The 24,990-nt window shown below is 37.1% G+C and overlaps 2 long non-coding RNA genes across 5 annotated transcripts; both read left to right on the top strand.

Moving 5' to 3' along the window:
• Positions 1–7,182: 7,182 nt before the first annotated feature.
• LOC131307906 (uncharacterized) lies at positions 7,183–9,731 on the top strand. Of its 3 annotated transcripts, none has more exons than XR_009194252.1 (4): positions 7,183–7,394; positions 8,021–8,097; positions 8,332–8,450; positions 9,468–9,731. It is a non-coding gene; the product is annotated as an uncharacterized LOC131307906 (long non-coding RNA). The 3 variants fall into 3 exon arrangements; XR_009194253.1 differs by having other exon boundaries at positions 8,033–8,097; XR_009194250.1 differs by lacking the exon at positions 8,021–8,097.
• Positions 9,732–9,738: 7 nt separating this feature from the next.
• Positions 9,739–13,879, top strand: LOC131307918 (uncharacterized). Of its 2 annotated transcripts, XR_009194255.1 has the most exons (3): positions 9,739–10,553; positions 12,767–12,881; positions 13,051–13,879. It is a non-coding gene; the product is annotated as an uncharacterized LOC131307918 (long non-coding RNA). The 2 variants fall into 2 exon arrangements; XR_009194257.1 differs by lacking the exons at positions 12,767–12,881; positions 13,051–13,879 and adding an exon at positions 10,751–11,097.
• The last annotated feature ends 11,111 nt before the right edge of the window (positions 13,880–24,990 follow it).

Genomic DNA, 24,990 nt, shown 5'->3' on the forward strand with positions numbered 1-24,990 from the left:
CTCTGCCTTTTTCACAAGATCGAGATTGCGACGTAGGCCTCTAATTGGAGAGAGAACTGTCTTTTTCTATGTATTCGGTTATTTTGTATGATTGGCAATGAAACTTCCGCCATTTTAACCAAAAAAAAATTACTATCTATTTACCCATTAGAAGTCATCCTCACACTACAGTTATAGGCCAACTGACTAACTGAGTTTCGGTTTTTAAGACTAATTTTTTTTATTGATTTTACCCGTATTAGAGAGATGCCGTAAATAAGAATTTCCATAATTGGGAATTTTACTCATAGCCCTTAAAGAAAATCGATGATTTAAAAGTGCTGTGATGATAAACTAGATTAGTTAATTTTCCATTTTCTTAATTAGATTATAGTTGTGATTATTGGGTTGGGCTTGTGCGTAAAATTAGTAGTGTAGCACGTCTTTTTTCTTTTTTTTTTTTTTCCAGAACTACGTGAGAACAATTGAGTAAATACTTAAAATTAAAGAAAAGTCCATGTGCGCATATTCAAATACAAACGTGTTCTAAGTCGTTCGTTGCGGATAAACTTTCAAATTAATCACGCACATAATTAGATGGATCAAAATACATTTCTATGTGGATTTGTGATTGTTCGTATGTGCATGGTCATACTTAAACTAGTCAAAGGTGGGTACAATCCTCAGGACAGTTCGACTATACTTTGAGGGGGTCAAAGCGAACTCTCCGATTTCAAGAATATTGCACTAAATTTTTAATATTTGATTACATATAATTTAGTGTTTCTCTAAATTGTCTACACTAAATATTCGTATGAATGAAGTCAAAGTAAATGAAAATGCACTTAAATTTTCAAGTAAACAAATATCGTAGCTCCAAAAAAAAAAAAACAAGCTTAATAAATTTTCAACCAAAATAAATATCCTTACTTTATAGTATTAAGTTTTATTTAAAAAATTCTTTAAACATTTTTTCATGGCTGAACTAAATCTCTAGAGCCATAACCAGTAGCGGATTTAAAGTAGGGTCAATGGGGGCACGGGCCCACTGCACTTTCCAATAATTTCATTTTTACGCCTAACTTATAATAGTCATGACATTTGTATCTAAAAAATTATACAAATTTTCTCTTTTATATCACTTACATCCTTAATATCTTTGTCAAGTTTTCAAAAAATAAATAAAAATTTAACTTATTTGTTTTACATAAAAAAAACCCGTTACCTATATCTACATTGTAACAAATTTTATGTTTTAGCTTCATTTTTTTTAGATAATTATTGTTTATTGTGAGCAAAAGATAGGAAATTGTAAACCTTGAGGCAGTCGGTGGGTTTGTCAGGCCATTAATTTCATGATCCCGGAATCAGTCGATGTGCGAACTAGTTGGTCCCAACATCCGACTAGTATCAAAAGAAAGAAAATTCTAAGACTATGTTTATTAATAATATCCTACCAAACTAATTTTCTGGCTACGCCACTGGCGGCTGCTGGGAATTCCACAAGTTGTGGATCTGTTTTTTGACTTGGCCTCCTACATAAGAAAACACAAGACATTGATGATGAGTAATATCAAACATGCTCAATTTTCTGATTTAAAAAAAAAAATGCTCAATTTCCAGGCTGTCTTCTTGAAAAAAAAAAAAAAGAGAGAGAGAGGGGGGAAAAAGCTAGCTTCCACCAGCCATAATCGTACATTTCACGTCTTTACTTTATATACTAAAATAATAATAACCACAAGGGCCAAGGTTGGCTTCTATCCTCGTATTTGCTTTGATGTTGATCATATTGATGTTGATGTGTGGGACATCAAGGCCACCATATTTGACTAAAAATAACAAGAGTATAATTTATTGACGGAGGAGACGTCAATAATAAGTTATTTACGGAAGTGTTCAATCTTGGCCGTCCAAAAATATGGTAATAAATTATTTTTAATTCGAATTGTCCAAAACACTTTTGAACCGCCGAGATTGAGCTCCATGAATAAGTTATTATCAAACAATAATATTCATATTCTTTTCTTCTCCATAACTTATCATGACCAGCTTACACACACCTCGACTTATCCTGAGAGCTCAGTCCTACTAGTTACTAACGAGTAGCCCAATTAAATTAAAGCCAGACAATATTAATATTCTTCATGCAGGTCATGAAACTCTACTCTGGTATCAGGAAACAAAGAGAAGAAAATTTGAACGCACAGGAGTACATAATATGATTCTAGGATAAAATCAACCACTCTTCTAAAGTTAATTAATAAAAAAAGTAGCTTAAATTGTTTTCACATTTGCCAACAAAGTTTAAAGAGAAACCAAAAAAAAATACCGATATGTGCTTTTCAATTTCTGGTTAGTGTACATGTTTAGTATGATTAATTACTTCATGTGCTTTTCGATTTCTCTAGTCGAGAAGAAGAATTTTTCGTAAAAAAATATCGATGAAATTAAATTTAAATATAAAAGTAAAAGGATTTCAAGAAAGGGTTTAATTACCTTTTAGAGAGGCCAAATAGTGGCTAAAATTCTTTATGCAAGACATGCATATATGACTGTGTATGTCATGTCTTCCGAGAATGAAAGAAGAGAGAGACAGAAACATTCAATCATACAAAGTATGTATGATTAAGCTATCTTGCTACTCTGTATGTGTTGGAAAGAATTATTGGAATTTCCGTAAACTCAATAATAGGAGACGACAACGACGACAAAAACTACAACAATAGTTGTCGTGCCCCGAAATTTCAGTTGTGGCGTTCCCCATAAGAAACGTCGGGAGAAGATCGCCACCTTACAAGCATGGAAGCCGTTCTTATTCCATGCAATTAAGTGCACAGTGATCACTGGAGATGGTGGAAGCATTGTGTATTCAATTGGCAATGGCTACAAGTCAAGCTAACACAAACTTAAGTATAGTTTGGAAGGGGATGTGCAAAAGATCGCCAGAATATTGCTAGGGAAAATCTGAGTCAGTGCTAATTCGGATGTTACTATTACCGATACACTAGCTCTAGTTAGTTGTTTACATTCATGTTCTTTCAATTTTATTCCTAGAAGTTGTAATCGGGTGGCTCATTTGTTAGCCCAAGTATGCCTTATCTATTGACCTTCTACCGACTTGGTTTAATTTTTCGAATTGGGTTTAGAGGGAAGCCTCGTTGGATGTTCCTTTGGTTTGAGTATTGGATAATGTTTGCCCATTGACAAAAAAAAGTAAATGTCGAAAGAGAGTATTTTTATATGCAAATTTTTTTTTTTTTTTTTGCTTAGCAAAGAAAATTTTATTACTGGATGATTTAATAATACAAGCAAAAATTAGACGGATCAATTTTGGGGGAGAAACGGCATCACAACAGAGAAGAAAATCCCAGTTAGGTTTAAACTTGGACAATCATCTGCCCCACCATAAACCAAAAGAGAAGGGAAGGGTAGAGTATCAATTAAACTTGTGTTCATTTTTGGGAAATTTATCTACCAAAACACCACATTCATAATTCACAGATTTGATTATCCTGATAAATCATGCATGGATGACTCATATAGACCAAAAAGTCCTTTTTGAGAAAATAGTAGAATGGTTTTGACATGAATACTCATGTTTTCAATTTGATGGGGCCAAGAGCATCTCCAATCCATCCAAAATAGAGGATGGATGTAACACATTGAGGGAAGATTTTGTACTTTATTCCATTTTTTCTTCACCTTTTGTACTTTTTGGGAGAATCTTTGAGGGACTCATCGTCCTTTTTAGAGTTTTGGAGGAATTTTGTACTTCAAATTTACTTTTGATCCTCCATTTTTAGAGGACCAAATTTACTTTTAGATGACCAAACTCTAAAAAGGATGGTGGGTCCCTCAAAAATTCTCCCAAAAATTACAAAAAGTGAAGAAAAAAGAGAATAAATTATAAAATCTTTCCTCAATGTGTCACATCCATCCTCTATTTTGGAGAAATAGAGGTGGATTGGAGATGCTCTAATGGAAGGATTTTGGTAGCAGGGGTGTAAACAGTTAGGTCAGTTCGATTATTGGTCATCTCAAGCACAGGGCCGAGCCTATTGGTATTATTTTGTTCCAAAAGTGACTTGGGATGATTTCGTTCGTGTGTTAATTTTATTGCCAAACCGAGTCAAAAGTGTCGCATCAACTTCTCATCCCCTCTTTCATCCACCATCGAATCGGGGCCTTAAAAACCAAAACCGACTGACCAAGGCATAGCACCGAAACATTTCGGTTGTGGTCGTTGCTCTATGTTATTGGTTTGGATTTACCTTCGTAGTGTGCGCCTTACTCATTTGGGCCTAAAAATTACTCCTATTACTTTAACAAACAGAACATGTATCCCAAATATACATTAGGCCTCATTTGGGCCGAAAATTCAGTAAATCCCAGCCCACAACAGAATGAGAAGGCCCGTGTGCCCGTAGACACACTGAAAGCCCCCCAAACCAAGAATGGAGACCTTGTGATCAGAGAAAAGTATTTTCGCTACGATCCGGTCCCATTTCGGACAAAATACATAATGTAACTCAGCAGAACCTCATTTGGGCCAAAAAAAAAACGAAAATAATCCCAGCCTACTATGCCTCGTTTGGGCCAAAAATTTATTCAAAAGTTGATATCTCACAAATCCTATACATGCCAACATAATCTGCATCACAGACTCAGACACAATTTCCTTTTTTCCCAACATTGCACATTACTGACATAATTCCCAGCATCACTTGAGTTATTTTCTCAATCATGAAATTTTGTTGTCACATGAGTATATCAATTAGACTCTCGATCCAGCAGAAGCATATATATAGTTCCAGAAAATGGGAAGAAAAACGGGTACCTAATTAGTTGAGGAAACTACCTGCTTCCAAATTTTTTCAAATCATCCCTTCCTGAAGCAGAATTTTAGTTGCAAAACGCAGCAAATCTGCATCAGCCACTTTGGAGTAAAGAGTAGTTCGGTACAGATCAAGAGCCCATTCTCTCGTGCGAAAAGCGGATTCCCAAGCAACTGTAGACAGATGAATAGCTAAAACATCCCGCGCTTCTTAAGAGAGAATAGGACACTTGGCAGAATTAGCCTTCCGGCCGCCTAACATATCAAACTCAGAGTTGTCCACTTCACAAAATGGCCGGCCAGTGGCGTATGGCGTCACAACAGTACCACCTCCAAGGAATTCAAAGCTTTTGCTTACCACGAATATAGATAAATGTGGTTCTTCTTTTTTTTCCAAAACTCTTTTTTTTTCTCAAAATGAAGGAAGTTGAGCCTTTTGCTGAGTCCCTAACGATTAGGGATGCTTCGAGTTTGCCCTCAAGCTTTATTCTGGATATGGCTTCTTCCTAGCTGCTTCTGTTAGTGTATAGATGTTCTTTGCAGTGTTTTCGCAGCAATATCAACAGGAGAGTCTCTCTCAAAGCCGGCCCCTGAGTAGGGCCGTAAACAAACCGAGCAGCTTGCGAGCTCGGCTCGGCTTGTTACGGGTGGCTCGGCTCTATTAAAGAGGCCCGTTTAGTAAATGACTTAGCTCGGCTCCATAAGGGCTCGGCTTGTTAAGGCTCGACAAAGCTCGGCTCATCGAATGCCCCTTCATTTTTTCTTCATTGATATCAAAATGCTGATGGTCTTTGGTTTGAAAGTTTTTATTTCTATAAGTTCACTTGGAAATCCTGGGCTATACTTGAAAAGTAATAAGTTAGAATAAAAACTTAAAAGTTTTCTTCCTTCACTTGTATCTCTCTTGGCTTGTATGTTTTATTTGGCTTATTAAGCTATGCTTTATTCCTTTCTATTGCATTCAGATTGTATTATGATGGTGTTTTTTCTTTTAACAAAAACTTGCCAGATGCTTGAAAACGGATGGTTTCAACTTTCAAGACCATGTATGAGACAGTTGGTGCAGATTCTAGGTTCCAAGCACAAGAGTGGTGCCCATGTTCGTTAGCAGAAAGAACCCTTCGAGTGAAGAAGATTTTGTGTGAATGTAGATTGTGGACATGAAGTAAATATGATGTTGGGATGTTGCTAATTTTTTTTTGTTAGATAATTCAATCCTATGGATTATAATGAATTTGTATGTTTTGGGAACAATTTGTACACTCTAAAGTCACACTATTTGTTAGCTGTGGCATGTGAGAAGAGTACAAGTTTAAATAAATCTACTGAGAAATTAACTGAAATGAGGAATTTTTTTTTTTTATTAAAACAAAGTTTTCCCGGCGTTTATAAAAATGCCAGCAAAGGCTTCGCCGGACCAGAAAAAATGCTGATCAAGGACTTATTCCCGAGGTTTTATAAAATGCCGGCAATAGTTGCAAAAACGCCGAGAACTATTCCCGGCATTTTAACAAATGCTGTGAACTATTCCCGACATCGGTTTCGGGGACGTTTGCCAAAAACGCCAAAACACTATTGCCAGTGTTTATTTCACTATTACTAGCATTTTTTTAAAACTCCGGTGTTTAAAAAATGCCGGAAAAGCCATGATTTCTTGTAGTGTCAAAAGTTTTTTGCTTACATTAACCAAAGTATTAGGTCCTACATGGATAATGTACCGACAACGTATGAGGCTCAATTTTAGGTCCTACATAGATAATTTGAAATGTTTATTAACTTTCAAACATTTTTTTTGGTAGGCTTGCAAAAAAATCAGCTCAATTGGAGAGAGAGAGAGAGAGAGAGAGAGAGAGGGGGCGGGGGGTAGTTTCAGCTTCCAAGGACAACTAATTAGACACTAAAAAAACACCTCATAGTTTCCGATCAAATTTTAATGATCTGAGCCGCTCAATGTGATCAGAACGTGATTTTAAGGATATTTCCAAGAAATCAGCAAAAAAAAAAGGCTGGGAAGGGCTTGATCTGAGCAGTTTCTAGCTTAGATTTGATGAACAATTCAATTAAAAACTGCTCAAAACAACTATTTCCCGGATGCCATTGATTCTCGCGTAGGCCCACTCGATTTTGTTTTTTTAAATTTTTGGACGGCTCGAATCGGCCGTCCGGTAGCCGTCGGTGCATTTTCTCTACGGTACCATCGGTACCAATAGCGATACTCATGTTTAATATGAGACAATTTGTATAAGTGCGTGTGATTAGAGAATTATCGATTCTAAAATTGATACGAAGAAAAGGTGGGTGGCGGAAGTATCTTTGTGTGTGAATTTAAGGATATCCCCTCTAATAAGTCGGCAACAAAACCAAACGGCTAAAAAAAAACCACCAAACCCACATTCTCAGTCTTTCACCGAAGAAACTCCCCAAAAACGAAAACCTTCTCTCGCTCCCTCGACCATCAAAACCCTCTTTCCCCTGCGGCGGAGACTGCTCTCTCTCTCTCTCTCTCTCTCTCTCTCTCAGTCATGTTCTATGTACGCGGTCTTCTAGGGTTTACCAGCTTTTTGGTGTACTACTGATCTCGGTAACTTTCTATGCTCCAAACCCTAATTTATCTGTTCCAATATTTTCTTACTAATCGTGTTTATTGTAAGAATGATTTATGCTAAAGTCTATTGGCGCATGTATTGGAAAAAAATTCGGATTTTAGTTTCAGATCGATTTTTAGGGTTTCACATTCATCAGCCTTTGGTTTACGCCCTTTTGCTTGCCTCGTTGAACTTTTCTAATTCGGTTTATTAAATTCAGGGTTGCTTGTATCTGTAACATGGTTTTTGGTTTGGTTTCTTTGTTTGTCATGTGAAATCTGGTCACTGGTGATTTTCTTAGTGACTTTATAATGTTAGCCATAGATTTCCATCACCATTCGAATTCTTCGGGTGGAAGACTCAACTTTTGGTTAGACGTTACAAAAGAAATTAATGATTTTAGTGATGTTGTGTTACCATATGATCTCTTCGACCTTCATCATAGCAGTGTAGCACATTGAGGCTATCTATCTCTCGATCTGCTTCTAAATGGCTGTGGTTGGGTAATGTTTTTTCTCTTTTGGTTGCCACTTACTATATCATGGACATTTGTTTGGATCTAGGTTTAGATTTTGGCTTTTGATTTGTATCTTTGATTTTGGGGTTTTGAATTTTGCCCTAGGTATTTCTTCAGATTTGTTAGTGGTTCGCTGTTGTTTGTGGGAAATCTGTGGTCTCTTTCGATCTGTTGTGTTCAAGGTTTGGCTTCTCTTTTTTGTCCCTTGATTTGCTACTTATTCCTTTGGTTGGTTGTTTGTACTAAAATTTTGTAATCTGCTTCTCGACACCACCGCTACTCAACCCCTCTTCCGATTCTAGGCTACAGTAACAAATAGAAGAGGTTTTATGACACAAAACAAACACAAGTGATTTGGGGTTTTCGTTGCAATCCCTACAGATAATTATAATGATTTTTACGTTGCTATATTGAAGGACTATCTCCATTCTCGATCCATGCTGTCATCCTGCCCTGGTGCTGAGCTTTCTTCTCAGTGTGACCCTGTCGATCGGTTGCTTCCGGTCCTCTCTTTCGGATCTCTCTCTGCTTTGAGGTACCTTCTGAATCCCTTTTTTTAACCGGCTCTGGGATGGTATTTTTACTTCTGTTGGCACTGGTTATTAGAATTTCTTCAAGTTTGCCTCCGATAACATTGCTTAAATTATGATACTCCTGCCTTTGTGAGATTACTGTGTTGCGTCAATATGCTGTCTAATCATGTGAAAAATTGGTAAGTGAAGGAAAGAGATGATCGACAATGGGAAAAGGAGAAGAGAATCTACTGATTGTATCAAAGGTCTTAGATCCATGATACATGACACATGACACATGACAAGTATAGGCCGTGAATTGGTACGCATCATACCAACTTCCAAAGCAGGCTATTAAATCACTTGTTTATGGAAAATAGAATGTTGCTAGGTAAGCAACTCTGGTGACCAAATAAAGCTAAGTAGCCAAGTGTTTGGTCAAGACTTGGGGCATTCTTTGGGTTTGAGCTCATCACCAAGTAGAGTTTTCTCTCATCATTTGAGTCTTGGATTTGACTTGGGTTGCCTTCTCAGTTTTGTGATTTCTCAGGACTAGTTAGCTTGTCATTGTGGATTAATGTGCTAACCGGGAGTGTTATAGAACATGTGTCGTCACTCCAAAGCTTAGAGCTTTAGGGCAATCATCAATCAATCATCAATATCCCCAATATTAGAGAATACGTGTGGTTATTTGAACTATGATCCCATTTTGCTAAATGCCTTCTAACCTTGGAGTTGCAATGGTTTGCTGACCACGTACATCTAGCCTGCTAGCCAAATGATCTTTGCTTAGTGGCTTCTCCCCTGCCTCCGCAAATATCCCTTGCCTCCCCCTTGACCCCGTCCCCATAAGCGGCCTTTCAAAGGCTGGGTTATATTGGAGGAGAGAAAAAATAAACGTTTTGGCATTTTTTTGAAGTGTTTAAGTTATTTTCTTTCTCTGTTTATCGTAGAAATTTGTTGTCTTTTCCCCTTTATATTTCTTGAAAGGAACCAAATTGTTTAGAACTAACATTATAATGCTCTTTTTTGTTCCATAGGAAAGGTGGTCTTTGATTTGGTTCTGCAATAGTGAATAACTAGATGGAATTAAAGAAGAAATCTTTTTTCTTCTTCGTCACTACATAATCAGGTATCTCAATTGGTATACGTGTTCTTACTTTCCTTAGAATCACTATTTTTCCTCATTCTATGGTTTTTTTCTTTCTTACTTTCCTTAGAATCACCATGAATTCGAACAAAAATTTTCCGTCCACTACCATGAATTCAAACAAAAATAAGATTATGGTTATGGTTGTTACAGCTATAGAAAGTTCATGAGAGACAGAATAATAAGAATGAAGCGGCAGGCTTCTTCTTCAAAGTTGTTTCGAACTTCTCTAGCTTTTGTGCATTGTAGTTTTGGAGTCACGCATTGTGAATGAAAAAGGGCTAATTGATTTCTATATTAAGGTTTAACTATTCCTGTGCAGCTAGTTCATGCAACACATTTACAAAAACATTTGCTGGGATTGACGGGGCTGGAAAAAGATTAGCTGATGAAGTCAGTATAACTAGTTACGTTTGTGTGTGTGTGTTTTTGTACCAGTTTCACAAATTTATTCTACTAATGTTTGTGAGTGTGTGCGTGCGAGTACCTGTTCTAACAGTCTATGCTCAGGCTGAGAAAGGAAAAGTTTGGTTTGCATTTTGGGCAGTCTCTTTGTGCAAACAAGATTACAAGTTTAAATCAACACATTATCTTTCCTCTTTTTGGCTTCTTCCAAACATTGAAGAAACCAACACACACTTACTTTCCAGCTTTAGTTCTGATTTTGTAGCCTGTGCATGTGGTAATTATCTATTATGTGGTTGTAAACAGGTCATGCAAGTCGTTAAAAGGACTGACAGCTTAAAAGGATCTCCTTTTTAGCCCATTCTCTTGGTGGATTGTTTGCCTGATATGCAATTTCCGTTCTCTATTCACCAGCTGCCTTGAGCACTGATGAGTGTAATGAAGTCCCTGCTTCTACTAATTCAAACTCAGAAACAACATCCCTTCAAGAAGAGGTTTGGTTGCAGGGTTGGAGCCAGTCAATTTTATTACCCTGGCAACTCCACATCTTGGGGTGAGAGGGAAGAAGCAGGTTCGTTCTTGTTGGTTTTGGCTAATCTGTATTTATGGTTGCTGCATAACGGCTATTTACATTGGGCCAATCTGTGGTTTGCCTATGCATTTATCACTTTTAGATGTTCTGTGCAGCATGTGGCATGCATCACTTTACGGACAGCTACATGTCTTTGGTCTCAAATTTCATTCACAATAATTTAAAGTTTTTTGCAGGCTTTTTATTTGCTCCTATGAATTTCTGCAAAACCTTTGGAAGTATTAGTAATAGCAGACCTGCATTTGAGACAATAAACTTGAGAGGTCATGTCAACAGCAATAAGAATGGTTCTACTTGAGAGGTCATGTCAACCATAACTTAGTATGACAAAAGATGAGCTGACGTAATCTTATTTTTGTTTGAATTCATGGTTGTGGACGGAAAATTTGTGGATGTGATGTAATTTGTTTCTAATTATGGAACGTTGATGTGAACTTGACCATGAAAAAGGTGAAGTTAGTGCATATGTATCAATGATTGTAAAAAGTCTAAATGTAGTCGATTTAGCCATTTAGGCACTTCAGTGAAAATTAGGCTAATGTGATAAGAAATGCTTCTATTTTAACTGAACTGATTGACTAACTAACTTACTGAAGGGACGGACGGAAGGTAAAAACCTAAGGGAAGGCACTGACCGAACCATAACTGCTCTTGCCTTCATGCCTGCCTCTACCTCCTTCGCTGCTTACTCCGTTCGTGGTGCTGATTCCACTCCGGAAATGGGTACAGAGTCGCTGAAGCCCATTCCTTTCCACAACCTATCTTTGGAGGAACCTATTTTATAATAATAGGTTATTAGTTCATAGGTTGCTTTTTCCTAAATCTTTTTACCCACCTATCTGAGTACATAAATGCTTTTGTAATAGAAGGGGGTTTCCTCCTTTAATAAAGGGGTAAAGCCATCAAGCCACCTCTGTCTATCCCGATATTGAGGCCACCTCTGTACCCCGATCTTACTGATTCTTTTCCCAAACTAATTGTCCGAGAGATAAGAGCACCCCCTTCTATCAGCCGGCTTGGTTGCTATTAGTCAATAATCCCTTCAGATATGGATTAAGAAATCGAAATCCATTTTTGGAATTAAACCAGCCATGGTGACTCCAACTGAATTTTGAGTCCAAGAAATACTCAATAATTTCTACTGTGATTACCCCAAAAGTGCCAAGACAATGAAATTTAGGGACGGAATCATTCTATGGCGTTAGCCGTTGGCTATTTCCTTTTATTTTCTGAGTGAAAACTTGGGATTTCCCTGTCCTTTTTTCAGGTGTCGCTACCCTGGGCCATCATTGTATTCTCATTTAGACGTTCCCTGCAGCTATGAGAGGTTCTCGGTAACTCAAATCTGAATACATACAGCTGTGGACCGGCATTGATAGAGTTTTTTTCCAGCTGTAATGGTCTTTCTCTATTGTGGGATTTCCTACGAAAGTAGTGCCTTACCCTTTCTAAATGAGAGTGATGTATCCCTCTAGCATACTAGCTAGAGAACGACATCGGTTTTACTCTAAAGGTGGTGTTAGTTGGGGGAGGACTTTTTTACAGAATAATTTTAGTGTATTTGGTTTACGAATGACTCTTCTTTTGTTCCTTTGATCAAGGATTAATGTTAGCACATGACTTAAGTTACCAGATTCGTCATCATTTGCTTTTTTATTTTCTCAATTTTTTTCGTGTTATTAGATATCAGCCTCGGTAAGTTTCAAAGATCTAGCAAATTGATATTCTAGGTGACTCAATCTTGATTTTTTGGTGCGGAGGACGAGAGGTCCAATCACTGCTTAAGAGGCCGAGATTCTAAGAATAACACTAGGGTGGTTACTAGCCAAAGGGAAAAGATCTCTGTCAGAAGTTTGCACTTGGGAAAAAAAAATGAAATGCACCGATATGGGTAATGATTGATTTGTTTTGATTTACCAGAGTTCATGGAAAATTTAAACCGGTCGTTAGTGGAAGTTAATTTGCTTGCTATTTAGCGATGCTAATGAAGAGGAATTGAATTCAATTTGATGCAGGGACTATCTATACTTCATGTGTATGCGCGTGCTCTCTCTCTCTCTCTCTCACACACACAAAAGCACGCACGTATGAAACTGCTCAAGGCCTTGAAACTTTTTCATGTCATGTCATCTATGATTTATAATCATTGAAGCACTTGACTATCTGTTCTAATTATTTTTTCCAACATGTAGTACATATGCAAGTGAGTGCGTGTTATTTTTGTAGTTCATTGAAGCACTTGTCATCTATCTCTCAGACAAGTACCCGATCAAATATGAGGCCGAGTGTTGGTATTGCCGGTTTGAGGTAACTATTTTGATCTTCTTCTCAGGCAGCGGGACTGTTGTTTTCCCCCTTGATATTTATCTATTTTGATCTTCTGAGATGGCAGGACCGTTATTTTTTTCTTTCTGTTCATATCTTAGGCGGCGGGACCCTCTTTTGTTTTTACTTTGTTGTCTGTTTTTGTTTTTAGACCATGGCTTATCAACCAAACCGAACAGCCTAAACCGCAACCAAACCGACCGAACCGTGAAACACTCACAGACGGGTGTGGATGGAGAAAATAATAATCCGGCGATGCTCCGAAACGATTCGCCCAAAACTAAACTGTGTACATCCCTAGGTAATTCTCTAACTAATTCTCTTTAGTGCCACCAAGAAGTGGATCCCATACTACTTACTAATGAATCGATTTTGTGTTTTGAGCCAATATCAAGTTTCAAAAGATAATTCGAATTGGGGTGGGTAGTTTTGTAGGCATGGGCAATTTGCTATTTGCACGTAGGGGTCCTACAAGTAGTACTTACAGTGTAGATGAGCTCAGTTTCATTCCAATACTCTGAGAAACATTATGGCCTTGTTCGTTTGCTAGTTTAGGGTATTTTATTTTTGGTAGTAGGTGGAGAGAGAAATAGGGTTATGATTGGAGGGAGGGGTAATGAGTAGAGTGAGATAGAGAGAGAAATGAAAATAATAATTAGAAAATAGGGTAATGAACTAATGATTAGAGAGAGAAATAGGGTAATAATTAGAAAACAAAACTAAAACAAAGTTAAAAAACCAAACGAACAAAGCCATATATCTGGGCCCATATTGGAATCTTAGTCAATTATTCTCTTTAACTCATGTTAGGCTCCCACTTCCTAAGAATCATCAATCTACCTACAAAGTGCCAAGGACCACAGTCAATAAGTTTCCTGTAAGCCTCTTCATCATTGAGTTGAATGAAGAAGAATTCCCTCCCTTTTGACAAAACCTTGATAAGATCCAATTCCTCTGAAATTTCATGAAAATAGATTTAACAGCATAGAAGGGAAGTTTTTTCATTGTATTTCTTTTTCGGTTGATTTCTTCTCCTTCTTCTTTTTGTTTTTTGACGGTTGATTTTTTTTTCTTCTTCAATTGATTTCTTGTTCTTTTAATTTCCTTTTGTTCTGATTTTTTTCTCCATTTTCATGTGATTTCTTCTGCTATCTTCATTTTCTTCTGTTGATTTTTTCTTTTCTTCTTGAGTTAATGTCCTCTTCTTGAGGATTTGCTTTTTTTTTTTTTTTTCCCTTCCCCCTTTTCAGTTTATATTCTCCTCTTAATATTTTTCTTTCAAAGATATAAATTCTTCTCCATCTTTAGCTATTTTTCTTCATCTTCATTTAAGTTATTTTTTTCCTTAATTTTATTGTTTCATATTTTTCTTTATTTGATTTCTTCTTTTTTCTTTTCGTATATAAGTTCTTCTCCTTCTTTAGCTATTGTTCTAAATCCTCAATTAAGTTATTTTTTTTTCATAGGTTGATTTTGTTATTTTGGTATTTCTTTTTACGAGTTCCTATTACGGTTTTTCTTCAGTTGATTTCTTTTTCTTTTTCTTTTTTCAATTGATTTCTCTTTTTTCTACTTCAGCCGATTTCTTTTTCTATTGGTTTCTCCTTAAATTTATTTGTTCTTATTTAGATTTATTTTCAGTTGATTTCTTCCCAATTTTTTCGTCTTCTTCAAAGTGTTTTTTTTTCTCTTTAGTTGATTTCTTCTTCTTCTTCAAGTTGATCTTCAACTTCTTCATCATCTCCGGTTGGTTTTCTTCTTATTCGGCTTGTTTTATTCTTTTTTGTTTGTTTTTGTTCTACTTCATTTTCATTTGATCTTCTGATTTTCATCTTCTTGTTTTGACTTATTCTTCTTCAATTTGATTTCATTTTCCGCAATTGATCTTAATTTTGTTTTTATTTAGTTGATTTTCTAATTCTTCTTTTTCTTTCATTAGTTTGTAATTATTTATCTCCAATTGGTATTTTCGTCTTTTTTAGTTGATCTTCTTCTTCTTCAGTTGATTTCTTGTTCTTTTATTTAATTTTTCTTCTGATTTTTATTTTTATTTTTATGGGATTTCTTCAGGTCATCTTCCTTTTCTTCTATTGATTTCTTCTTTTTTTCTTGAGTTGATTTCTTTTTCTTATTGAGTTGTTTTTCTTATTTTTAAGTTGATTTCTGCATATTTTCTTCAGTTGATTTCTAAATATTTTCCTTTTCGATGATGAAAATTCTTCGCCATATTCAGCTAATATTCTTTATCTTCAATTAAGTTATTTTTCTTCTTCTTCGTTGATGTTATTTTTCTTCTTCAATTGATTTCTTGTTCATTAGTGGGTTTCTTCTTCTTCAATTGATTTCAATTTCTTGTTCTTTAGCTAATTTCTTTTTCTCATGATTTCTTTATTTTTTGGTTTTTGATTAGGTGGTTTCTTCTTCTTTTTCAATTGATTTCTCCTTTTTGTATTGCAGCCGATCTATTCTTCTATTGACTTTTTCTTGTTTATATTATTTTGAGTTGATTTCTTCTTCTCTCTCTTTTTAGTTGATTTCTTCCTAGTTTTTTTTCATTTCTTTATAGTCTTGTTTTAGTGTTTATCATCTTGTTTATATATTTAGTGTTTCTATTAATTTCTTTTCAGTTGATCTATTTTTAGAATCAACAATACTACACTTAAATTTAGCCAAAAGGCCGAGAACAAATACTACACTTGATCTTTTTTTAGAATCAGCGATACTAGTCTCAATGTTAGCCAAAAGGTCGAGAACTGATACTGCACTTGATCTTATTTTATTTTATTTTATTTTATCGGGCATACTACACTTGATCTTAGCCAATAGGCTGAGCACAGATACTTAGCCAATAGGCCAAGCGCAGATACTACACTTGATCTTTTTTTAGAATCGGCGATACTACACTCCATCGCCAAAAAATTGTGAACAAATAATGCACTTGATCTCTCTTTTTTTATGATCGCTACTACACTTGATCTTAGCCAAAAGGTCAATTGTAGATGGTACACTTGATCTTTTTTTTTATTAGATATATATACTATACTCGATCATCTGTTTTTGATCTGCTATACTACACTTACTAAACTTGATCTTAGCCATTTGATCGGCTATACTACACTTACTAAACTTGATCTTAGCCAAAAGACCGAGAACAGATACTGCACTAGATCTTTTTTATTGGCAGTACTACACTTGTTTTAGAGAAAAGGCTGAATGCAAATGCTACACTTGATCTTTTTTTTATTAGCGATACTACACTAGATCTTAGTCAATAGGCCGACAATAGATATCGCACTTGTTCATTTTTTATTGTTGATATTGCACTTGATCTTTTTTGTTTACTGTCGATACTACACTTGATTTTAGCCAAAAGACCGAGCACAGATGCTTTACTTTATCTTTTTTTTTAGGACCGGCGATAGTACACTTGATCTTAGCCAAAAGGCCAAAAACAGATACTACGTTTGATCTTTTCTTTTATTTGCCCAAATGGTCTAGAATAGATACTGGACTTGATTATTATTTTTTTGATCAGCGATACTACACTTGATCTTAGCCAACAGGCCGAGAACAAATACTACAGTTGATCTTTTTTTTTTGTCGGCGATAGTACTGTCAATCTTAGCCAATCGACAGATACTTCACTTGCTCTTTTTTTTTTATTATTGTTGATACTACACTTGATCATTGCCAAAAGACCGAGTGCAGATGCTATATTTGATTCTTTTTTATGATCGGCGATACTACATTCGATCTTAGCCAATAGGCTAAGGACAAATATTACACTTGATCTTTTTTTACTGTCGATACTAGACTTGATCTTAGCCAATAGGTTGGGCGCAGATGCTACACTTTATCTTAACCTCGGAATTAGCCAAAAGGTCGAGAACATATACTACACTTGGTGTTATTTTTTATTGCCAATACCGCACTTGATCTTTGCTAAAAGGCCGAGAACAGATATTACACTTAATCTTAAGCCAACAGGTCGAGGAGTGATACGGCAATTGATTTTTTTTTTTTTTTAATCATCGATACTACACTTGATCTTAGCCAATAGGCCGAACGCATATACTGCACTTGATCTTTTTTTTGATCGGCGATACTACACTTGATCTTAGCCAATAGGCAGAGAACAGATACTGCAGTTGATAATTTTTTTTTATCGGCGATACTACCCTCAATATTAGTCGAAAGACCGAGTACAGATATTGCACTTGGCCTTTTTTTTATCGGTGATATTACACTTGACCTTTGCCAAAAGGCCGAGAAAAGATATTGCACTTGATCTTTTCTTTTATTGGCGATACTACATTTTATCTTAGCCAACAGACCGAGGATGAATACTGTATTTGATTTTTTTTTCGTCGATACTATTCTTGATCTTAGCCATTAGGTCGAGTACAGATACTATGCTTGATCTTTTTTTAGAAACGGCGAAACTACACTCGATTATAGCCAAAAGCCGAGCATAGATGGCTTATTAACCTTTTTGGTATCCTAAGTATTGACTTCATGTCATTTTCATCCCTAATCTAAACATTAGAGGCATTTGGTCTCATACGCCGTTAGCCCATCCGTAAAAATGATGGGTATTCTCATCATTTCTCCAACCCAAATTTCGGTCAAAGGAAAATAAAAAAAAAGTAAAAGAAAAGATGAAAAGCTTTGCGGTAGCCATGGCCGCCGCTGTAGCCCTGGTCTCCGGCTACCCCCAACATCCTCCTCTCCTTTTCTCCATCTCCTCCCCTTTCTTTCTGCCCTCGCTGGCAGCCATAGGGAAAGAGGGTAGAAGGAATGATTTCAGTTACTCCAAAAAAATCAACCACATTGTGCATTCGTAGGCATATGTATATGTAGGTTTGTGTTTGTGCGTGGAATTGGTTTATCACCTGTTTGGATTCCTCCATTCCAAAAGAAAAAATGTTTGGATGCCTTTCCCTAATCATTTCCTGTTGCTTTTTTTCTTCTCAAGTTTACTGAATATTATGTATATATAAGAGGCTATGACGATATTTTGCTTAAGTTTGTATGTTAGAAGATGTGACCCATTTCTTGGCACGGCAACTGATGTTGCAGCCATGGTCGGAATGCCCTTCTCATCTACAATCAAAACACAGATTTGAGTCTCACCTTTCCATCAATTTATCCTCAAATTTCTTTGGAGCCCATACCCCTCCACGGGTGTAGCTTAGAATTGAGCTGCCGGAATCATGACGTCATCCTTTACACGACGCCGGCTTTCATCGTGAAATCATACAGTTGCCTTTTTTCTATTCATTTCCTGTTTCTTTTTTTCTCAAGTTTATTGAATAATATGTATAAGAGGCTATGACGATATATTGCTCAAGTTCGTATGTTAGAAGATGTTACCCATTTCTTGGCAGGGCAACTGATGTTGCAGCCACGCTGGGAAAACCCTTCTCATCTATAATCAAAACACAGATCGGAGCCTCACCTTTATATCAATTTATTCTCACATTTCTTTGGAGCTCGTACCCCTCCATGGGCGTAGCTTAGAATTGAGCCGCCGTAATCATGACGTCATCCTTTACACGACGGTTTTCGTAGTGAAATCATCCAGTTGCTTTTTTTATAATCATTTCCTGTTGCTTTTTTTCTCAAGTTTATTGAATAGTATGTATAAGAGGCTATGACGATATTTTGCTCAAGTTCGTATGTTGGAGGATGTGACCCATTTCTTGGCAGGGCAGCTGATGTTGCAGCCATGGAGGGAAAACCCTTCTCATCTACAATCAAAACACAGATCTGAGCCTAACATTTCCATCAATTTATCCTCACATATCTTTGGAGGCCGTACCCCTCCACGGGCGTAGCTTAAAATTGTGCCAACGTAATCATGACGTCATCGTGTACGCGACGCTGGCTTTTATCATGAAATCATCCCGATGCTTTTTTTCTAATCATTTGCTCTTCCTTTTTTTCTCAAGTTTATTGAATAATATCTGCTTTTTTTTCTCAAGTTTATTGAAAGATATGTTTAAGAGGCTATGACGATATTTTGCTCAAGTTCGTATCCTAGAAGATGTGACCCATTTCTTGGCAGGGCAACTGCTGTTGCAGCCATGGTGGAAAAACCCTTCTCATCTACAATAAAAACACACATCTAAGCCTCACCATTCTATCAATTTATCCTCACATTTCTTTGGAGCACGTACCCCTCCACAGGCGTAGCTTAGAATTGAGCCGCTGTAATCATGATGTCATCCTTTACGCGATGCCGATTTTCGTCGTGAAATCATCTAGTTCCTTTTTTTCTTATCATTTCCTGTTGCGTTCTTTCTCAAGTTTATTGAATAATATGTATAAGAGGCTATGACGTTATTTTGCTCAAGTTCGTATGCTAGAAGATTTGACCAATTTCTTGGCATGGTAACTGATGTTGCAGCCATGGTGGGAAAACCCTTCTTATCTACAATCAAAACGCAAATCTGAGCGTCACCTTTCTTTCAATTTATCCTCACATTTCCTTGGAGCCCGTACCCCTCCATGGGCATAGCTTAGAATTGAGCCGCCTTAATCATGACGTCATCCTTTACACGTCGGTTTTCATCGTGATTTATCACCTTTCCATCAATTTATCCTCACATTTCTTTGGAGTCCGTACCCCTCGACGGGTGTAACTTATTATTGAGCCAACGGAATCATGACGTCATTCTTTACATGACATTGGCTTTCGTCGTGATATCATCCAGTTGCTTTTTTTCTAATCATTTCCTGTTGCTTTTTTTTCTCAGTTTTAATTAATAATATGTATAATAGGCTATGACGATATTTTGCTCAAGTTTGTATGTTGGAAGATGTGACCCATTTCTTGAAAAGGCAGCTAATGTTGTTGCCATGGTGGGAAAACGCTTCTCATATACAATCAAAACACATATCTTAGCCTAACATTTCGATCAATTTACCCTCACATTTCTTTGGAGCCCGTACCCCTCCACGGGCATGGCTTAAAATTGAGCCAACGTAATCATGACGTCATCCTTTACACGACGCCGGCTTTCGTCGTGAAATCATCCCGATGCTTTGTTTCTAATCATTTCCTTTTGCTTTTTTTCTCAAGTTTATTGAATAATATGTGCTTTTCTTTACTCAAATTTATTGAATGATATGTATAAGAGGCTATGACGACATTTTGCTCAAGTTCGTATGTTAGAAGATGTGACCCATTTCTTGGTAGGGCAACTGCTGTTGCAGTCATGGTGGAAAAACCCTTCTTATCTACAATCAAAACGCAAATCTGAGTCTCACCTTTCTATCAATTTATCCTCACATTTCCTTGGAGCCCGTACCCCTCCACGGGCATAGCTTAGAATTTAGCCGCCGTAATTATGACGTCATGCTTTACACGTCGGTTTTCATCGTGATTTCTCACATTCCCATCAATTTATCCTCAGATTTCTTTGTAGTCCGTACCTCTCGACGGGCATAGCTTATAATTGAGCCAACGTATTCATGACGTCATTCTTTACACGACACCGGCTTTCGTCGTGAAATCATCCAGTTGCTTTTTTTCTAATCATTTCCTGTTGCTTTTTTTTCTCAGTTTTAATTAATAATATGTATAAGAGGCTATGACGATATTTTGCTCAAGCTCGTATGCTAGATGATTTGACCCATTTCTTGGCAGGGTAACTGATGTTGCAGCCAGGGTGGGAAAACCCTTCTTATCTACAATCAAAACGCAAATTTGAGCCTCACCTTTTTTTCAATTTATCCTCACATTTCCTAGGAGCCCGTACCCCTCCTTTGGCATAGCTTAGAATTGAGCCGCCTTAATCATCCTTTACACGTCGGTTTTCATTGTGATTTATCTCCTTTCCATCAATTTATCCTCACATTTCTTTGGAGTCCGTATCCTTCGACGGCGTAGCTTATAATTGAGCCAACGGAATCATGGCGTCATTCTTTACATGACACTGGCTTTCGTCGTGATATCATCCTGTTGCTTTTTTCTAATCATTTCCTGTTGCTTTTTTTTCTCAGTTTTAATTAGTAATATGTTTAAGAGGCCATGACGATATTTTGCTCAAGTTCGTATGTTGGAAGATGTGACCCATTTCATGAAAAGGCAGCTAATGTTGTAGCCATGGTGGGAAAACCCTTCTCATCTACAATCAAAACACAAATCTGAGCCTAACATTTCGATCAATTTACCTTCACATTTCTTTGGAGCCCGTACCCCTCCACGGGCATAGCTTAAAATGGAGCCAACGTAATCATGACGTCATCCTGTACGCGACGCTGGCTTTTGTCGTGAAATCATCCTGATGCTTTTTTTATAATCGTTTCCTGTTTCTTTTTTTCTCAAGTTTATTGAATAGTATGTGTTTTTTTTTTCACAAGTTTATTGAATAATATGTATAAGAGGCTATGACGATATTTTGCTCAAGTTCGTATGTTAGAAGATGTGACCCATTTCTAGGTAGGGCAACTGTTGTTGCAGCCATGGTGGAAAGACCTTTCTGATCTACAATAAAAACATAGATTTGAGGCTCACCATTCTATCAATTTAACCTCACATTTCTTTAGAGCCCGTACCCCTCCACGGTCGTAGCTTAGAATTTAGCCGTTGTAATTATGTCGTCATCATTTACACGACGCCGGCTTTCATCGTGAAATCATACAGTTGCCCTTTTTCTATTCATTTCCTGTTTTTTCTTTTTTTCTCAAGTATATTGAAAAATATGTATAAGAGGCTATGACGATATATTGCTCAAGCTCGTATGTTAGAAGATGTTACCAATTTCTTGGCAGCGCAACTGATATTGCAGCCATGGTGGGAAATCCCTTCTCATCTATAATTAAAACACAGATCAGAGCCTCACCTTTCTATCTATTTAGTCTCACATTTCTTTGGAGCCCGTACCTGTCCATGGGCGTAGCTTAGAATTGAGCCGCTGTAATCATGATGTCATCCTTTGCACGACGTCAGTTTTCGTCATGAAATCATCCAGTTGCTTTTTTTCTAAACATTTCCGGTTGCTTTTTTTTCTCAAGTTTATTGAATAATATGTATAAGAGGCTATGACGTTATTTTGCTCGTTCGTATGTTAGAAGATGTGACCTATTTCTTGGCAGGGTAACTGATGTTGCAGCCATGGTGGGAAAACCCTTCTCATCTACAATCAAAACGCAAATATGAGCCTCACCTTTCTATCAATTTATCCTCACATTTCTTTGGAGCCCGTACCCCTCCTCGGGCGTAGCTTAGAATTGAGCCGCCGTAATCATGACTCCATCCTTTACAAGGCGCCGGTTTTTGTCGTGATTTCTCGCCTTTTCATCAATTTATCCTCAGTTTTCTTTGGAGCCCGTACCCCTCCGCGGGCGTGGCTTATAATGCAGCCAACGTAATCATGACGTCATTCTTTACACGACGCCGGCTTTCGTCGTGAAATCATCCCGTTGTTTTTTTCCTAATCATTTCCTGTTGCTTTTTTTCTCAAGTTTGTTTAATAATATGTGTAAGAGGCTGTGACGATATTTTGCTCAAGTTCGTATGTTGGAAGATGTGACCCATTTCCTGGCAGGGCAGCTGATGTTGCAGCCATGGAGGGAAAACCCTTCTCATCTACAATCAAAACACAAATCTGAGCCTAACATTTCCATCAATTTATCCTCAAATTTCTTCGGAGCCTGTACCCCTATACTGGTGTAACTTAAAATTGGGCCAAGGTAATCATGACATCATCCTTTACATGACGCCGGCTTTCTTCGTGATGATGCTTTTTTTAGAATCATTTCCAGTTGCTTTTTTTACACAAGTTTATTGAATAATACGAGCTTTTTTTCTCAAGTTTATTGAATAATATGTATAAGAGGGGATGACGATATTTTGCTCAAGTTCGTATGTTAGAAGATATGACGCATTTCTTGACAGGGCAACTGATGTTGCAGCCTTGGTGGGAAAACCCTTCTCAGCTACAATAAAAACTAAGATATGAGCCTCACCTTTCTATCAATATATCCTCACATTTCTTTGGAGCCCGTACTCCTCCATGTGCGTAGCTTAGAATTGAGCAGCCGTAATCGTTTACATGACGCCGGTTTTCGTCGTGAAATCATCAATTTGCTTTTTTTCTAATCATTTCCCGTTACTTTTTTTCTCATGTTAATTCAATATTATGTATAAGAGGCTATGACGTTATTTTGCTCAAGTTCGTATGTTACAAGATGTGACCCATTTCTTGGCAGGGTAACTGATGTTGCTGCCATGGTGCGAAAACCCTTCTAATCTACAATCAAAACGCGGATCTGAGCCTCACCTTTCTATCAATTTATCCTCACATTTCTTTGGAGCCTGTACCCCTCCACGGGTGTATCTTAGAATTGAGCCCCTGTAATCATGACGTCATCCTTTACGCGACGGCGGTTTTCGTTGTGATTTTTAACCTTTCCCTCAATTTATCCTCACATTTATTTGGAGCCCGTACCCATCCACGGGCGTAGCTTGTAAGAGCATCCACAATGTAATAATCAAAACTAAAAAGTTGCTAAAGTTAGCAATGTTTGCTCAAAAAAGTGCTCACATTGTAATAACCATACTTTGCAACCTCTTAGCAACTCATCAAATTTTGACATTTGAATAACCAAACTTAACAACTTTTACCAATAACCAAAACTCTATAACCAAACCCAATAACCAAATTCAAAACTAAAAAATTAAAAAACACCTCACATTAGAATCGTCTCATCGAGACGAATAATTTGGTGTGGTCGGGTGCGCGATTGGAACTTGTTTGCAATTGGACATAGATGCATTGCGTATTGTGGGGGTTTTTTTTATAGGGAAACAAAAATAACCAATGTGGAGATCAAGTTTGTTAGGTTTGATTATGAACTAAATGGATAATCAAATGCTGACGTGGCATATTTTGGTTATCGATTTTGATTATTCCCATTGCGGTTGCTCTAATTGAGCCAACGTAATCATGACGTCATTCTTTACACGACGCCGGCCTTTGTTGTGAAATAATCAAGTTGCTTTTTTCTAATCATTTCCTATTACTTTTTTTCTCAAGTTTATTTTGAATAATATGTATAAGAGGCTGTGACGATATTTTGCTGAAGTTCGTATGTGGAAAGTGTGACCCATTTGTTGGCAGGGCAGCTGATGTTGCAGCCTTTGTGGGAAAACCTTTCTCATCTACAATCAAAACACAGATCTGAGCCTAACATTTCCATCAATTTATCCTCACATTTCTTTGGAGGCCGTAGCCCTCCACGGGTGTAGCTTAAAATTGAGCCAACGTAATCATGACGTCATCCTTTACGCGACGTCAGCTTTCGTCGTGAAATCATCGCGATGCTTTTTTTCTAATCATTTCATGTTTTGCTTTTTTTCTCAAGTTTATTGAATAATATGTGCTTTTTTTTCTAAAGTTTATTGAATAATATGTATATAAGAGGATATGACGATATTTTGCTCAAGTTCGTATGTTAGAAGATGTGACCCATTTCTTGGCAGGGCAACTGCTGTTGCAGCCATCGTTGAAAAACCCTTCTCATCTACAATAAAAACACAGATCTGAGCCTCACCATTTTATCAATTTATCCTCACATTTCTTTGGAGCACGTACCCCTCCACGGGCGTAGCTTAGAATTGAGCCGCCGTAATCATGATGTCATTCTTTACACGACGCCGATTTTCGTCCTGAAATCATCTACTTGCTTTTTTTCTAATCATTTCCTGTTGCTTTCTTTCTCAAGTTTATTGAATAATATATATAAGAGGCTATGACGTTATTTTGCTCAAGTTCGTATGCTAGAAGATTTGACCCATTTCTTGGCAGGGTAACTGATGTTGCAGCCATGGTGGGAAAACCCTTCTTATCTACAAGCAAAACGCAAATCTGAGCCTCACCTTTTCGTTCAATTTATCCTCATATTTCCTTGGAGCCCGTATGCCTGCATGGGCATAGCTTAGAATTGAGTCGCCTTAATCATGACGTCAATTTTCATGTGATTTATCACCTTTCCATCAACTTTTCCTCACATTTCTTTGGAGTCCGTACCCCTCGACGGGCGTAACTTATTATTGAACCAACGAAATCATGACGTCATTCTT

Source organism: Rhododendron vialii, chromosome 1a (assembly GCF_030253575.1).
Source record: "Rhododendron vialii isolate Sample 1 chromosome 1a, ASM3025357v1".
Lineage (NCBI taxonomy): Eukaryota > Viridiplantae > Streptophyta > Magnoliopsida > Ericales > Ericaceae > Rhododendron > Rhododendron vialii.